This window comes from Phascolarctos cinereus, unplaced genomic scaffold (assembly GCF_003287225.1).
Source record: "Phascolarctos cinereus isolate Bilbo 61053 unplaced genomic scaffold, phaCin_HiC Scaffold_726;HRSCAF=1367, whole genome shotgun sequence".
Classification (NCBI taxonomy): Eukaryota; Metazoa; Chordata; class Mammalia; order Diprotodontia; family Phascolarctidae; genus Phascolarctos; species Phascolarctos cinereus.
The window spans coordinates 98,203,898-98,222,018 of record NW_027556098.1 but is presented as its reverse complement, the minus strand read 5'-3'; positions in this window follow the sequence as shown (position 1 = coordinate 98,222,018).

The window sequence follows — 18,121 nt, the reverse complement described above, 5'->3', positions numbered from 1 at the left end:
CCCATGTTGTGTGTTTTTTTAGCTCAGCTGAAGCACAATATATCTTTCTCCAATCCATTATTTTAATTTTGTGTGAATCTTTATGTTTTAAGTCTGTTTATCATAAATAACAAGTTGTTAGATATTGCTTCCTAATCCATTCTGCTGACCTCTTATTTTTTATGGGTGAGTTCATCACACTCACATTCACAGTTATGTGAGGTAATTGTTTATTTCCCCCCAACCTATTCTCTGATATTTCCCTTCCCTATCCTCCTCACTCCTTATTTATTTCAAATCATTTCCTTTTTTTTCATTTTAACCTATTCTTCACTCTCCTTTTGTTTATGACTAGTCCTTTTCTAAAGATACCTTCCTTTTTATTCCTCTTATTCCCCTCTCCCTGATCCATCTGGTTTCTCTGTTGAACTAAATGAAGAGCTACATTGAACTTTATTGGGTGATAAGATTTCTACCATCCTTTGACCAGTTCAGATAAAAATGAAGTTCAAGGAATTCCAAGTTTGTTTAGGTTTCTCAATGTGAACCATAACTATGGAAATAAATTCCTCTGTCTCACTCCCTCACTTTTCTTCTAATCTATCCTTTACTCTCTCTCTTTCCTTTCTTCTTTCAAGAATATTAAAATATGACAAAACTACTCCCAGACCTCCTGTGTTATTTGACTCTATGACCCCTGACAACATAAAGGCTCTTAAGTGACTCTCATCCCTCCCTTCTTTGTTATAATATAAGATAGTTTATGCTTTAAAAAGTCTCTTCCAATTGTTCATTTGTACTTACCTTTTTATGTTTTTAACTCATGTTTAAATATATAATTTTAAAGTTTCTACCAAGCTCTGATCCTTTCATTATGAATGCTTTAAAATCCTCTGTTTCATTAAAGAGCCATCCACCCCTCCCATAATATTATACTGAATTTTGCTGGATAAGTGTTTCATGATTAAGAACCATTCTCCCCATCCCCCGTAATATTATGCTGAATTTTGCTGGATAAGTTATTCATGACTGTAGGCCTCTATCTTGTGCTTTTTGGAATATCATATTCCATGTTTGCTGCTCCTTTATAATGATAGCTGCTAAGTCTTGTACTGCCTTGGTACTTGAATTCTTTATTTCTGGATGGCTGCATTATTCTAATTTTGATCTGGAAGCTCTGAACTTTGGTTATAAAATTCTGAGCGTTTTCATTTTGGAGTTTCTTTCAGGAGGTGATATATGAATTATTTCTAGTTTCACTTTGTTCTCTTGCGCTATTACATCTTGGAAGTTTTCTTTAATAATTTCTTGAAATGATATTCATATTCTTCTTTTGGTAACAGCTTTTAGGTTGTCCAGTAATTCTCAAACTATTTCTCCTTCATCTGTTTCCATATCAGTCTTTTTAAATATCAGATGCTTTACATTTTCTTCATCTTTTTATTCTTTTGACTTGGTTATAATATTTCTTGTTATTTTATGGAATCATTAATTTCTCTTTGGTCCATTCTAATTTTCAGGGATTCTGTTAACTTGGGTAAGATTTTATACTTCTTTTGCTAAGCTATACTTCTCTTTTCTATTCTCTTCTTTAAACTCTCATTAATTTTCTAATTCTTTCTTCCATTACTTTCATTTTATTTAAAATGCCATTTTAATTATTTTTAAAATGTTTCCATCATTTCTTCTAGGAATTATTACTGATGTTGTGGACTAGTTGTATTTTCCTTTGAGGCCTTGATTGTAGACACTTTGGATTTAATTCTCCTCTTCTGCATTTGTGTTTTGGGCAGGAAGATGCTAGAGCCAGCTTGACTTGGCCTGATTGTTAAATTTTCATCTAATGTTTTAGACCTCAGAAATTAGTAATCACTACAAAACAGGCTTGATGTATTATTTTGTTGATTATTTACATTTCAACAAAGTGAAGGAGAAAATGCCCATAATCCAAATTAAATTTAAAAATATGTCCTTAGTTGTCCACACCATCTCTTCAGAGATCTACTTGCTAAACATTTACCAGCATATTCCAGGCTGGGGCCTCACTCTAATAATAATAACTTTTTTATCTTTTTGTTTGTTTACTCACTCTTGGGGATGGGAGTGACAGCCCTGAGGTCCTGTTCTTCACTTGGGGTTTGAGTCTGAGGTCCTCCCTCCTCTCACTGATCTGTGGCCCCTGTGCCTAGGGACTGAGTCCTGAGCTTCAGATCCCTATGTTGGCATTGGGATCAGAGAAACAATTCTGGGATCCTCCTGAGGGGATAAGTCTCAGATTCCCCTTGTAGGAATTTGTACCAGAGAAGATCAGCTTACATCCCACCATGTATTTTTTAATCCACTTGTACAATTGTCCACCAAATATTGAATATATAAGAATAATAGTAAGGTCATGACTTGACCCAGAACAATAACTTCCAAGCTATCTTCCCCGTATGTTTTCCCAAATCCAGCCATCATCCCTGCTTCCTTGCCACAGAAATCTTAGACTTCACCTCTGGAATCACCCTGGGCTCTGATGAGTGAACTTTTGTCTTATCTTGCCCAGAACGAGATCCCCGTGATATTTCCCTTCCATCTTCACACCATATGCCTCCCGCTCTATCATCCTAGCTTCCCCTAGGAAAGACTTTGGACTCTGCCCCAAAAATCATTTTAAACTCTGATAGGTGACTTTTTGCTTATCTTACAGGGAACCAAGTCTTTATGCCACTTCTTTTATGCCATCACCACATCCTGCTGCATGTACCCTCAAGTATCCCCTCGTACAACCCCCCCCACCCCACCATGTTAGCTCCTTTAGGGCAGGGGCTGTGTTGTCTTATGTGCATTTGTATCAATAGTGGTTAACACAATTCCCTTGTACAGAGCAAATTCTTAATAAATGATCTCTCTCTCTCTCTTTCTCTCTGTCTCTTTTCTCTTTTGTCCCTCTCTCTCTCTCTCTTCCTTCAATATAAGACAAGAAAACTAGTAAAAACAAAAGCTACAATGTCAGTGATAGACAGTGTGCATGTTAGATGGTTACTTGGCCTAAGATTTCGAAAGACTTCAGTTCAAAGCACTGACTTAAGGTGTTCTGGCCCTGTGACCCTAGGAAAATGACTTAACCTCTCAATCCCTAGGTAAATCTCTAATAGCTGCCAACCTGCATAGGTAGAGTTTCCTCACCAGGACTTCCCTATCCCACAGGGAAGCTCTAGGTCCTGACCCCCAAAAAAATCACCAATAGTTTCTACCACTTTGACACTTTCAGTTGTTCAGCTATTTTTCAGGTGTGTCTGACTATTTGTGGCCCCATTTGGAGTTTTCTTGGCAAAGATGCTGGAATGATTTGCCATTTTCTTCTCCAGCTCATTTTATAGGTGAGGAAACGGAAGTAAAGAGGGTTCATGACTTGCCCAGGGTCACACAGCTAGCAAGTGCCTGAGGTCATTTTTTAACTCAGGTCTTCCAGACTCCAGGCCCAACACTCCACTCACTGTGCAACTTGCCTGCCCACTTTGACGTTTATGTAGCATTTAAAAGTCAGCCAAGTGCTTTCTTGTTTCTAGACTTATTTGAATCTGCTAGGAGCAAAATGAAGTGGGAAATGATGCATACTGTGTCTCAATACCGCCACCTGTCTCTTCTTCAAGCCTAAATCTCAACATCATAGAGTGGTTTTCAGGACTGGAAACAAAGTTATCCCAGACATCTCCTGGCATCGAACCAGTTAAGAAAGGGAGGCAGCGGAGCTAAAGCCCACAAAAGAACTGGAGGATTGTGAGCGCAGGCTTTTGTGCATCTAAGTCTATGCGCCTCTGGGACTGAGGTTTTCAAGTTGGCAAAGTAAAACATCTTTTCCAGACCCTGAAGGAAACAAAAATACACTGAACCTGAGCCAATTTTAAGCATATTCTAAAAATACCACAGAAGCATTTTTCTCTTCGAGGTTTTATTCTGCACCATTCCTTCCAATTGGCTCCCCATGGGAGGGGGAAAAGAACCTACAGAATTGCAGAGCTAAAAACAAAACAACAACAGCAAAAACCACTTCTCTTTTCTTCTGTTCAAACGTACCTGGCTCCTGTTCAGTAATGCCTCACACAGTGGCTACAAGCAGTCATCAGCAAACAAGAGTTTTGCAAACCTCTCAGAAGGCAGTAAAGAGGGTTGTCACCCATGACTGTGATGCACTCCTAAAACTATAGGAGTGTTGATTTGGAAGGAAAAAGAACCTTGGAGAACATTGACCACAGCCCCCTTAACAGATGAGGAAACTGAGGCTGACAAGTTAAATGACTTGCCCAGATCAGTTAGTAAGTGCCTACAGTAGGATTTGAATTCAAGTCTTCCTGATTCCAAGCCCAGCTCTTTTATCCACTACAATACCTAAGGGACTCCTGTCTCATCCATTTTGCCTCCATCTTCTAGAATTGTTAACTTCATTTAAAACTCATCTTAAGTGCCACCTCCTACAAGAAGCCTATCTTGATTCCTTCCCCCTCCACAAGTTGCTGAAATTGCTTTGTATGTGTTATATTTGGCATTTATTTTTCTAGGTCCATGTTGTTTTCTCCTCCTTTCATAGACCACCTGCCTGCCCATAGAAAGTAGGCTCCTTAAGGCAGGAATGATTTTGCATTCTTTTTTATGTTCTCAGCGCCTAGCATGGTTGTTGTTGAGTCATTTTTCAACTGTGTCTCACTTTCCATGACCCTGTTTTGGGTTTTCTTGGCGAACAAACTGGAATGGTTTGCCACTTCCTTCTCCAGTCCATTTTAGAGATGAGGAAACGGAGGCAAACAAGGTTAAGTAACTTGCCCAGGGTCACACAGCTAGTAAATGTCTGAAGCCAGATTTGAACTCATGAAAATGAATCTTCCTGTTTCTAGACCTAGCACTCTATCCACTGTGACATCTAGCTGCCCTACCTGGCATAGTGCTTGGCATGGAATAGTCACTTAAGAAATGCTTTTTGAATGAATGTATGATGCCTACCTGAATGAATGAATGAACAGATGGATGAATTAATGAAATATAGTCAACAACTTAAGTATAACACAATTAATGGATATCAAACTAAGGGACATTTTTCTTTTTATTTACTTCTTAGCTTATACCTCTATTATTATTATTATTATTATTATTATTATTATTATTATTATTATTTTGCAATACAAAAGAAATTTCTTTTGGAAAATGTTGCTATTTTCTCAGAAAGCAAGCATCTACCTCAAATTTAAAGCCTTGTGACTGACCGGATATGTTTCTTCATTTTGACAGAGATCAAGTCTTGTTGAGAAGATCAAATGACATAATACATGCAAAGTACTTCAAACACCTTGAAGCCCTAGACAAATGTTATTGTCATTCTTACAAATATTCAACTAGAAGTTCAAAAGCAGAATCTAGACCAGATGTGGTTCAGAGCTGACCATTGTCTCTCTAGTGCTCAAAAGCCTTGTGAGACTCCCCATTGCACAGCTACCCTTCAGCCTGGCATTAGTCCACCATAAGATGCCTCCTTTGCCTTTCCAAATTTATTCCACTCCATTTTCGATTTCTTGAGGCAACTTGTCCCTCAGTGGATAGGATGATGGGTCAAGAGTCAGGAAAAACCCTCAGACACCACTAGCTGTGTGACCTTGAGCAAGTCATTTGACCTAACTACCTTTATTTCCTCAACTATAAAATGGAAATGATAATAGGACCACCTACCTTGCTGAGTTGTTGTGAGGATTAAATGAGATAGTAATTGTAAAGCACTTAACACAGTGCCTGGCACTTAGTAGGTGCTTTATAAACACTTATTTTCTCTCTCTCTCTCCCCTTCCCATGCTGTATATTCTAACCAAACTAGACTAATCATTATTTCCCAGTTTTGTTCCATCTGTCTCCTCCATGCCTGGAATGAACTCCCTCCTCCTCACTACCTAATGAAATCGTTCTGTTTTTTAGTCAGTCAGTCAACAGGGATTAAGTGCCTACTATATGTGAGGCACTTTACTAAGACCTGGGGATAAAAAAAAAAGATAAAATATAGTTGCTGCTCTCAGGAAGCTCACAGTTTAATGGAAGAGTAAAGTTATTTGAAACTGGGTTAGGTACCTCCTACTTAGTGAAAACTTTTCTGATCTCCCTAGACGAAAATAATTCTTTCCTCCTCAAATTTTCTTAGAATATTTTTTGTCTGGGTCTCTACTTTTCCCCAGATTCTACCCTGTACTATCTTTATTCAACTGTGCCCACCCCCAACCTTTACTCTTAGTGCTAGACTTAGTTAAGGAAGACCTAAGTTCAAATCTAGCCTCAGACACTTGTTATGTGCTAGTCACCAGTTTCCTCAACAATAAAAGGGGGATAATAATGGCACCTGTCTCACAATTGTGAGGATCAAGTAAGATAACATATACAGAATGCTTTACAAACTTCAAAGTTCTACATAAATGCTAATTATTACAATGATTAGATTATACATTCCTTGGTGGCAGAAACAACATTGTTTTTCATCATTCTATTCCTGGTGCCTAACACAGTGCTCTTTATACTATAGGTGCTTAATTAAAAGGTTGAAGTTAATCATTTCGCATGTGCCACTGCTCCCCTTCAACAGTTGGTTAGGTAGCTGCAACATTTCTTTCCCCAATGTAGTTGCATAGTGAAACGAAAATGAAAAATAGCAGTAAGAAAATGCAATAATAAACAACCAAAAGTGAAAAAAAAAGAGGAAAGGTTGTGTGTGTGTGTGTGTGTGTGTGTGTGTGTGTACATGCACACATGTACTCAATCTACAGTCTTATGATGTGTCATAATAGAAGTGGCTTCCAACATTGGGCCTCAGAGGTAACGCCTGGCCAATATTCTCTCATTTAAAGTGACTATAGCTATTAAAAGAAAAGAAATTACAAAACAGTGTTCTACCTGGGTGAGCAGATCACAAAGTCTGTGAGAATTGGGCTGTGGGTTCTCTTCTGTGGGAGGATTGTTCTAGACTTTGATAAGGTCTTTGACTCCATAAGTTCCCAGGAGAATGAATAAAATGACTGGGATCCTTTTAACCTGCGCAATATGGCTGGTTGATGTTTTGATGTCTTGGCCTTCTGTATCTACCTTTTTTTAAAAATCACTTTAAACATATTTTGCTTCAAGATAGGAAAATGTCACTTTCTATTTTAGGCAGAAAAGTACTGGTTTAGGGATTATCTTTCCCAGATGGAAGATGCTTGTTTTTCAGGCAGGTTTGTGATTTCATTGGTATGAGGAACTTCTGGTGAGAAATTTCCCTTTACCAGTGCAGATCAACATTGCCATAATGTGGCAACTTATGGCCTTAGAGAGTTGGCTTAGGATCTGAGAGGTTATCAGTGACTTGCCCACAGCATCACACAGACAGTATGTGTCAGAGACATCATCATCACCCTAGCACCATAGATTTAGAGTTAGAACAGACCTTAGAAACCAATGAAGTCCAACCTCATCATTTTATAGATGAGGAAACTCCAAGAATTTAAATGACTTGCCTAGGGTCAAACAGCTAGTAAGCGATTGATACAGGATTCAAAACTCAGTCTTCTCGTCTTCAAGGCCAACACTCTAGCCACTGCTCTAAACTGCCTCTAAAAAAAGAGATGTTCCCTTCAAAATGTACCACATTGACTTGAACAGTTGTTTTGGGGAGAGAGAGGAACACACAGTATACTGCTGCATAAAACCACAAATCCAGTACCTATCTGACTTTCTGTAATCTGTAATCACCACTCCCATACCAAAGGGAGAGTTCATGCTTGCCAACATTTAAATAACTAACCTTTCCAGCAGGAAAAGCAAAGCTGTAGAATAAGGGAGCTGGACCAGGTTTGGGTGGAGCAGGGACTGGGGCCTAGTCAGATAGTGTCATTAAGAAGAGAGCAGATCACTGAGAAAGGGAAAATAGGGGCCTGGCAGCCAGACACCCCACCCCCACCCTGTTTAGTGGAACTACTGAGACTAAGATAAAGGCTACCAACTAGAACTGTCCCAGTTATTGACCGACTCTTTTGAAACCATGGCAACTTCAATATTTCTATGAAAAGCTTAAATATGTGCTTTGCAGAAGAAATACAGTAAACTTGGAGTCAGAAGCCCAGAGTATGAATCCTGGAACCACTTACTAACTGGGAGATTTACAGCAAATTATTTAACCTCTGCATGTGCTATTGATCCCATCCCCTCCCAGCTTCTCCAATAGATTGTCCCCACTACTATTCCCATTCTCTCTATTGTAAATCTCTCCCTATCTACTAGCTCTTTCTCTAATGCTTACAAATATCAACTCCCATATCGGTAATAAATAAATGAATAAACAAACAAACAAATAAATGAAAAGATGAAACCTTCATTTTATCTGGCCACGTCCACTAGCTATGCTCCCATTTCTCACCCCCACTTAGCGGCCAGACTCCCAACTATATACAGTAGTGCTTCCACATTTTTCTTCCCATTCTTTTCTGAACCCTGGCTCCTTTCTCAATTTGGCTTCGAACCCCATCATTCAACTGACCCTGCTCTCCCTGAAGTCACTGACGATCCGCTGACAGTCACAACCAAAGGTGCTTTCTCCATCCTGATCCTATCTGACCTCTGCAGCATTTGATACCATTGATCGCCTTTTCCTCCTGCATATTGTTTCCTCACTAGGGCTTTGCTGACACTGATCTCTGCTGATTCTCCCATCTGTCTGACTGTTCTTTCTCATTCTGCTCTGCCAGGTCTTCATCCATGCTATTCCCACTAACTGCGGTTGTCCTCCCAGGCTCTGTCCCGGGCCCAATTCTCTTCTCCTTCTATACTTTCTCACCAGACATCCCATCCGTTTCCATAGGGTCAATTATCATCTCTGTCCTCTGCACTGCCAAGTTTTGTTATTTCTACCTTTACAATATCTCTCATTCTCTCTCTACTACACAGCCAAACCATACTTCAGTCCATCATAATCTTTTACCAGCACTATCACATTATCTTCTACTTAGTCTCCCTTCCCCAAGTCCCACCTCATTCCAGTCCATCCCTTACTCACCTGCCAAAGTGTATTTCCTGGGGCAGCTAGATGGCACAGTGGATAAAGCTCAGGCCTTGGAGTCAGGAGGACCTGAGTTCAAATCCAGCCTCAGACCAAACTCTTAACTAGCTGTGTTTCCCTGGGCAAGTCACTTAACCCCTCACAAAAAAAAAAGTCTATTTCTCAAAACATATGTCTTACTATGTCACTACTATTCAATAAACTCCAGTAGCTCCCTATTACCTCTTGGATCAAACATAAAATCTGTTTGGTATTTGAAGGTCTCTGTAACTTGACCCCTTTCTACCATTCCAGTTTTCTTAGAACTTACTCTCCTTCCTGCCCTCTATGTGTCAGTAATACTGACGTAAGCACAATTCCTCAAACATGACTTTACCTGTCCCATTTCTGTGCCTTTGTTCTGGCTGCTCCCCTGACTGGGATGCTATGCTTGCTCACCTCTACCTCTTACATGCCCTGACTTCCTTCGAGATTCAACTCAAATCTCGGCTACCTCATGATGTCTTTCCTGGTCCCTGCAGGTATCTCTTCCCTTCCCTTTCAGATTCCTTCCATTACTATGTATGTGTCTTGTGGGTATGTACCCAGTTATTTTCATTTTGCACGCTCCATTCAAATAGAGTTCCCAAGTGTACAGGACTACTTATTAGCGTGTGTTTGTATCACCAGTGCTTGTAATCTCAGATTTTGCCACTGTGAGTTTATTTATTCAAAGCCCGTAACCCCTGGATGTTAAGCATCTTGGAAGGAAAGGACAAAGCAAAGCCCTAGCAAAGTGGATATTGATGGAGGGGTAGTACTGGAGTACCAGAGAGTCTCAATATTCCTGGCAATATCTGACTTATAGTTGTGAATCAGCCTATGTTTCTTGTGGCAGGTGGAAGATGAAATGATTGAGAAAATAAAAGTCCAAGCTTCCTAATATATTGATTTATTAAGCAATGTATGCCAATTGCATAACAGATCAGTTCTAGGGCCCATAACTTTGTCACTAGACTGCCAAATACAGAGGGAGGTAGATTTTTATACATTAAAAACAGTTAATCAAATAAGACCAATTGATTAAAAGAAAAAATAATTAATTATTATTAATTTAATTAATTAAAACAAAGCAATTAACCAGTATACAAAATTAGGTAATCTGATTTCTAATTGGAGGAAAAATTAGGGACTTTCCAAGTTGGGAAGGGGAGAGCAAACAGGTGAAATTCCCTAAAATCAGAAAAAAAATGGGTCCCATTCCCCTTAGTGTATGTATTCAAACAAAGGAACATGGAAATAATAACTGATTGACCAGTACAGGGCCAGTTTTCAGAAAAGTCATATGAATTGCTTGAGATGCATCGTTTTGAAAAAAGCACTTGCATCAATCTTTGGATTCTACCTGCTTTCTGGTCAGCATAACTTATGTCTAAGCAGTAGGTAGAAGTGGTCTGACTTCCCAGCCATCAGAATTAGGTTCAGACAATACAATAAGGTTTTCTTACAATTCCCACAACTGAATAATTTTTGTTTCACAATATGGAAGTTGGACTAGAACCATATTTGAATAGAAATGGAACTGAGCCAGAATTGAGTCACAAGATGAAGTCGATGTGGTTCTTAGATTTTACAGTGCTCTCATTTAAATGAATGGTCTTTGTTTTTAAACAGCTAAGATGAAGTCCAAGTGATTTATTAGGAGTGGCTGATGTAAAAAAAAAAAAAGTACAAGGAGTTGTCCATTGGCAAGGGTAAAAAGAAACCAATGATGGTATCTGAAAGCTAGGAGTAATAGAGACTACAAATCCATGTTGCACTTGTGGCAAGCCCATAATTACAGACTAATTTATGGGGGGAGACTGAGTAAGGTGTGTGTGGGGAGGGGGAGACTTCACAGCTGGAATCACTAAAAATTCTAAAATCCTAAGTCAACAAGCATCTGTTAAATGCCTACTACATGTCAGGCAATGTGCTAAGCTCTAAGACCTCCAGGTAGGATCCTAGGCAAAATAGTGAAGGAGGCAAAGTTATATCACCACCTCCCTTTCCTGCCCCTCTTCAGGTACCATCTGATCCCAAAGCACTCCAGGATCTTTTGCCCAAGGCTCTTTCTGTTACAGAAAACCAACTCATGCTAAGTTGTTAATATTTGGGGTGTTACTCTCCCCAGCGTTTTTATATATTTTCAGAAATGCATATGGGTACCCCTAACTCAAATAGCCAATTGCAAATTATGGAATTTCAAACATACTGGCACCTAGATAAGAACAACTTTTTTTTTTCTTCAGAGTCCCAAAGCAGTACATGTGTTCAGCCTGCATGCAAGGTCAGCCATGTAGCCTCAAAACTTCTCAATGTCTCTGTCCCAATATTTGCATTTCTTGGTACAGAAGTTTCTCCATCTATCTGGGAAGTTTCTGCTTTCACCTAATAGTAATATAGTAACAGTAATAGTTTTGGGTGATTATTTTTCTCTTGAGGTTAACAACAGGGTGTATTGATGAAAACAATATGATTGTCCATTTAATATGTGCATAATCCACTAGACTATAAACTCATTGTGAACAGAGATTGCTTCGTTCTTTGTACTTGTATCCCTGGTGCCTAGCACAGTAGCTGGCACGTAGTAGGCACTTAATAGTTGTTGATTGATTGATTGATCCCTGACAAACATCTTAACCTCTTTGGGCCTGTCCTCTCATCTAGAAAATGAAGGAATTGGATTAAATGATCTCTAAGGTACTTTCCAAGAGACAGTATAGTGGATAGGGATGTGGCCTCAGAATCAGAAAAACCGGCTTCAGATACCACTTCTAATGCACACAGACTCTGAAACCTTGACAAGTCATTTAACTTAGTCTTACTTGCACCTCAAACACGACACTCCATCTCCCATGTTCATGCCTTAGAAATGGCTGCCCCACTCTAATGGACTCAATTACCTATGCAGAAGATTCTCACATCTATGTATCCAGCCTCTATCCTAAGCTCCATTTCTACACTGCCAACTGCTTATTGGACATTTTGCACTGGATGCCTCATAGCCGTCTCAAACTTAATATATCCAAAATAGAACTCATTGTATTTTCCCCAAACCTTCCCCTTTTCCAAACCTCACTATTCCTATTGAGGGGACCACCATTCTCCCAGTCATCTGCTTTTGTAATCTGTGTCAACTCTGACTCCTCACATTCACTCACCCTACATATTCAACCAGTTGCAAATCTTGCAATTTCTTTCCCCAAACATACAACCCCTTCTCTTCATTCACACAGCCACCACCATAGCTCAGAGCCTCATCACTACCACCTTCTTATTGGTCTGCCCATCTCAAGTCTCTCTTCACCCAATCCAGGCTCTATACAACTGCCAAAAAGAATCTTTTTTAAAGAGTTTATTATTCCAAACTTAACAAATATTTCTGTATACAAGTTCAGAAAAAAATGATTTTATATGAAACTATGACTCTATTATGTACAGCTTTTTAAAAGTATTTAATAAATTCATATTAAAAAAGACATGGCTGCCCCACAAGCCTATATGATATCTCCCTCCTCACCTGTGCCTCTAAATTTCCTTGGCTTCTCACACATTTCATCTCCAATTCCCCCTTCTGCAGGAGACCTTTGCTCATGTTCCCAGCAACTAGTTTCTTTTCCTCTGAGATCAATTCCTGGAGAGAGAGAGAGAGAGAGAGAGAGAGAGAGAGAGAGAGAGAGAGAGAGAGAGAGAGAGAGAGAGAGAGAGAGAGAGAGAGACACACACACACACACACACAGAGACAGAGAGAGACAGAGACAGAGACAGAGACAGACAGATAGACAGATAGATACAGCTATAGTTATATAGATATATAGATATAGCTATGGCTAGATAGATACAGAGATAGATATGTGTGTGTATGTGTATGTATATTTAATGCATGTACCTAGTTATTTTCATTCTTGTTTCCTTCATTAGAAAAAAGCTAGGTGGCCAGCTAGAGTGCCACACTTAGAGTCAGCAACACGAAAGTTCAAATCTGGCCTTAGACACTAACTAGCTGTGTGACCTTGGACAAGTCACTTAACCCTGTTTGCCTCAGTTTCCTCACCTATAAAATGAGCTGGAGAAGGTAAAGGTAAACCACTAAATGGGATCACAAAGAGTCAGACACAACTGAAATGACTAAATAACAAAGAATGAGAGCCCCTTGAAGACAGGAACTGGTTCAACCTTTTTCTACACCTCTAGGGCTTAACACTGTGTTTGCTTATGATCTATGCTGGAAGCCAAGAACAAAGTGGACGTGCATGAAAAGACAGCCTCAGGAGTCTAAGAGGGTATTGGTCATCAACCCTCAGAGCTCAGCAGAGAGTATGAAAAGAGAGAAAATTTCATGGTGACTCCCCCAAAAGAGCCTCCTTGTTCTCCAAGCTTAAGCCCACTGAGAGACTATAGAAGAGGAGCGCATCACAGAATTTGGGGGAAGGAATGTTTCTGTACCAACTTTTCTTGTTCTGCAACCTCAGAGTAAAGAATGGTTTCTAAAAGCTAATTAAGTGTAGCCAACAAATTGATCATTAGTGAGGGGCACATTCGTTGGGGTCTTGAAAGAAAATAATGCAGCCTTCATGATTTCCTCCAGAACCTTGAGGGTGGTAGTAATAAGCTGCCCTTCTGGGGACATTCCCCCACTGCTTTCTAGTATGTGAGTTGGGGGAGTAGCTCCAAAAGAGATGTAATACTATGATCTCCCATCTAAGAAATACTCCACAGGTCATTACTAAAGCAAGAGATAACATAGCGTCAATAGCCTTCGAGTCAGGAAGATCCAAGCTCAAGTCTTGCCTTTGACACATACTGGCTATGACCCTAGGCAAGTCCCTTAAACTCTCAGTCCCCTAAGCAGCTCTTTCAGGCTATAAATTGAAGAATGGTAGAGGGAATTTCCTCACCGTGAACTTCCTACACTGATGAAATGACAGCTACAACCCTACCTTACCCTAGCACTACTTAAGAAAGTAGGTACTGACATATTTGTAGGAAAATGTGCTTAAATAACCTAAACCAAAGTCAAATACAAATGATAGTGATAGAAAACCTGTATTGCAGGTATATAGTTCCTCCAAAATGCATCATACGGGGAGTAAAGAAGGCAATGGGGGTGGGGCGGGGAGGAGAGAGAAGGATGCTGGATTTGGAGTTAGAGGACCTGAACTTTGTGACTTTCTGCCTATGTGACCTTGGGCAAATCATTTCAAGAGGAATTGTATGTGAGAGTCTAAACCCTACACTTCCTTCTTCCCTTCTCATATATGCTTATGCCCAGCATGGAAAAGCAATGCTGAGAAATTCGTTAATAAGAAGTATCCTTGTACCACTTATCTGAATAATGTTTTTATATCTCCCTGAGTTGTTTTGGAAAGAAAAGTGGATGGCGGGGGAAGGGGGATAGAGGGGTAAAGACCAAAAGAGGGAAACCTGAGGTCACAGGCATGTATGACTGTGAGAGTGGGGGAAGGAAGCCCACCCTCCAAGCTAGGGGAGAAGGATTGTGTTAGACAAAAAAAAAAAAAAAGCTGCACTTGATCTCCTGCCTCTTCCAATCACTATTTTTAATATTTTGCGATGTTCACATTATTTCCTCTCCTTATACTATTTCCCATCTTCCCCTAGAGTTGGGCCAACAACACATAAAATGGAGTAGTATTCATGGGAGATGTTGTGGAACAGTGAAAGGAATTCTGGATCTGAAATCAGAAGACATGGTTTCAAATCTGCTGCAGATAATTATCATCTGAGTGATCCTAGCCAAGTAACCTAACCTGTCTGGGCTTCAGTTTCCTCAAATATACAATGAAAGGATATTACTAGATTATCTCTGAAGTCCTTTCCAGCTATGTATCTATAATCATGCCCCACATTTTTTCCTAATCAGTAACAAAAATAATTGGATGGGAATAGGATTAAATGAAAACTTTGTAACTATTTCCTCTTGTACACAGGCAGAGTATAAAATGTAGCATGTCTTTAGATAGCACACTAGTTTAAATCCTTTGACATGTACCTTCTGCAGAGAAACATCCCACTAAATTGCACAGGACATTATAGAAATTCATCTTCTGTCCTCATGGGGCAAAGGGAGATTCACTTGAGCATGGAAGGCAAGCTTGAATGAGTGTCCGATTAAATTTTTATAACTGGCCGATGTTTTCTCAATTCAATTTCCTTTCAACAATTGTTTTAGAGATCTCATGAAGAGCTGATGCTGTGGGAATGTTTTTCATTCTCACTATTTTCCTCCCTGGAAGGTTAACAGGAACCACTCTGGATGATTCAATCGAAAATCATATTCTCGTTTTGCCATCCACAAAAGTAACCATTTCTGAAAACAACCCTCAAAATTTCCACCACATGGATAGTGTTCTAGACGTTTCATACACTGATTACTGGGAATTCATTTCCACAGATCATTACTGAACCAAGCAAAGAAGGTCACATTTGTAGGAATTGGGCTTAAATAAACTAAACAGGACTCAGTTGTTTTTGTTTCTGGTAACATAAATATTACTTAGAAATTTATATGCAAAAGATGATAATTAAAATTTGTACTATAAACATGCAGTCCCTTAAAAATGTATCACATATAAAAGGTTAGAGGATAGAAACAGGAAAGTTTTTAAGGGAAGAAATCCAAGCTATCTATAACCTATATTTTAAAAAATGCTTCATTATTAATAATTATAGAAATACAAAGTAAAATAACACTGAAGTTCCACTTTACAACCATCAGAATGGCAAATTTGACAAAATGTAAAATGAATTAATTTTGAAGGGGGCTGTGAAAAAACAGGCATATCATTATTCTGTTGATGGAATTTTGAATTGATCCAGCTTACCTTTGGGTTCAGCCATATTACTCCTAGGTCTATAACTCAAAGAGATCAAAAAAAGAAGGAAAGGATTTAGCTGCACAAGAGTATTTATGGCATCTCCTCTTTTTTTAGCAATGAAATGGAAACCAACATGGTACCCATCAACTGGGGAGCATCTGAACGAATTGTGGCATATGAATGAATGGAATTCTATTGTTCAGGAAGAACTATTGAAGGGCATGGCTCTAGAGTAATCTGGGAAGATTTGTATGAATTGATGTAGTGAGACAAGCAGAAGCAGAACAATTTATATAATAACATTATAAAAAAAGTTTTAAAATTTAAGAATTTTGATCAACACATCTACTGTGATTCCAGAGATCCAATGATAAAGAATACTACCCATTTTCTGACAGAGAATGTTGGACTAAATATGCAGAATGAGACACATTTTTGGATATGTCTAATGTGGGAATTTGTTTTGGTTGACTATGCATATTTGCTACGGGGCTTTGATTTTTTTTTTCTTTTTTTCCAGTGGGTGGGGAGAAGTAGGAGTCAGAGAAATAAAGACTTGTTAATTGATAAAAAGATAAGATTTGATTCAAAGAAATGCATTATGTAGGTAGTAAGAGGAAGTATGAGTAGGGGAAATAGTCCTGAATCTAGAATCAGATAACCTGAATTCCATCTTGTCTCTGGTATTGATTACTCATATGATTTTGAATGAGTTACTGTACCTCTGGACATGTTTCCATAACTGGAAAATGAAGGTTGTGGTCTAGCTGACCTGTAAAGCCATTTCCAGCTCTAAATGGGTTCTCTTATAAGCCTAATTACCTATGCCCCTATGCCAAGGTTTCTTGCTTGTGTGTGTGTGTGTGTGTGTGTGTGTGTGTGTGTGTGCGCGTGCGCATGCATATATGTAATTAACCTCTTTAGTATTCTGGTGAAAAACATGGATCCCTTCTCATAGTTTTTAAATACATAAAATTAAATGCATAGGATTACTGTGGAAACTAATTAGTAGAAATGACTACATTATTTTTCCCCATCCAAGTTTACAGAGCCCCTGAAATGTATCACCAATAAGAACATCTGATCTATGGGATAACCTTGAGTGACATCATGTCACAGTGGAGAGACAGTGGATCTCAAAGTCCAGCAAAACTTAGTTTCAAACCGTATCTCCAAAATATACTAGCTGTGTGACCTTGAGCCAGTCCCTTACCTTCTCAGTGCTCTAGGCAACTCTCTGAGATTATAAGTGCATGGAAGTTGTCTACTTTAATTGGTAGGAGTGTTCTTTCTTTTTTTAAAAAAATTAACTTTTCATTTTTTTTTTTGTAAATAGTATTTTATTTTTTCCAATTACATGTAAAGATAGTTTTCAACATTGTTATAACATTTTGAGTTCCAGATTTTTCTCCCTCCCTCCAACCCTCTCTTCCCAAGACTGTAAACAATATGATATAGGTTATACATGTGAAATCATGTTGAACATATTTCCACATTAGTCATGTTGTCAAAGAAGAATGAGAACAAAAGGGAAAAAAACATGAAAGGAAAAAGTTGAAATAGTATGCTTTGATCTGCATTCGGACTCCATAGTTCTTCCTTTGGCTATGAATAGCATTTTCCATCATGAGGCTTTTGGAATTGTATTGGATCATTGTATTGCTGAGAGGAGCTAAGTTTATCATAATTGATTATTGTACAGTGTTGTCACTGTGTACTCTTGGTTCTGCTCACTTCACTCAGCATCAGCCCATACAAGTCTTTCCAGGTTTTTCTGAAATTTGCCTGCTCATCATTTCTTATGAAACAATAGTATTCCATTCAATCCATCCATATACCACAACTTGTTCAGCTATTCCCCAAGTGATGGGCATCCCCTCACTTTCCAATTCTTTGCCACCACGAAAAGAGCTGCTATAAATGTTTTTGTACGTGGTGGGTCCTTTCCCCTTTTTTATGATCTCTTTGGGATACAGACCTAGACATGCTATTGCTGGGTCAAAAGGTAAGCACAGTTTTATAGCCCTTTGGTCATAGTTCCAAATTGTTCTCCAGAATGGTTGGATCAATTCACAACTTCAACAATGTACTAGTGTCCCAATTTTCCCACCTCTTCTCCAACATTTATCACTTTCGTTTTGTGTCACATTAGACAATCTGATAGGTGAGATAGTACTGAAGAGTTGTTTTGATTTTATTTCTCTAATCAATAATCATTTACAGTATTTTTTTGTGACCATAG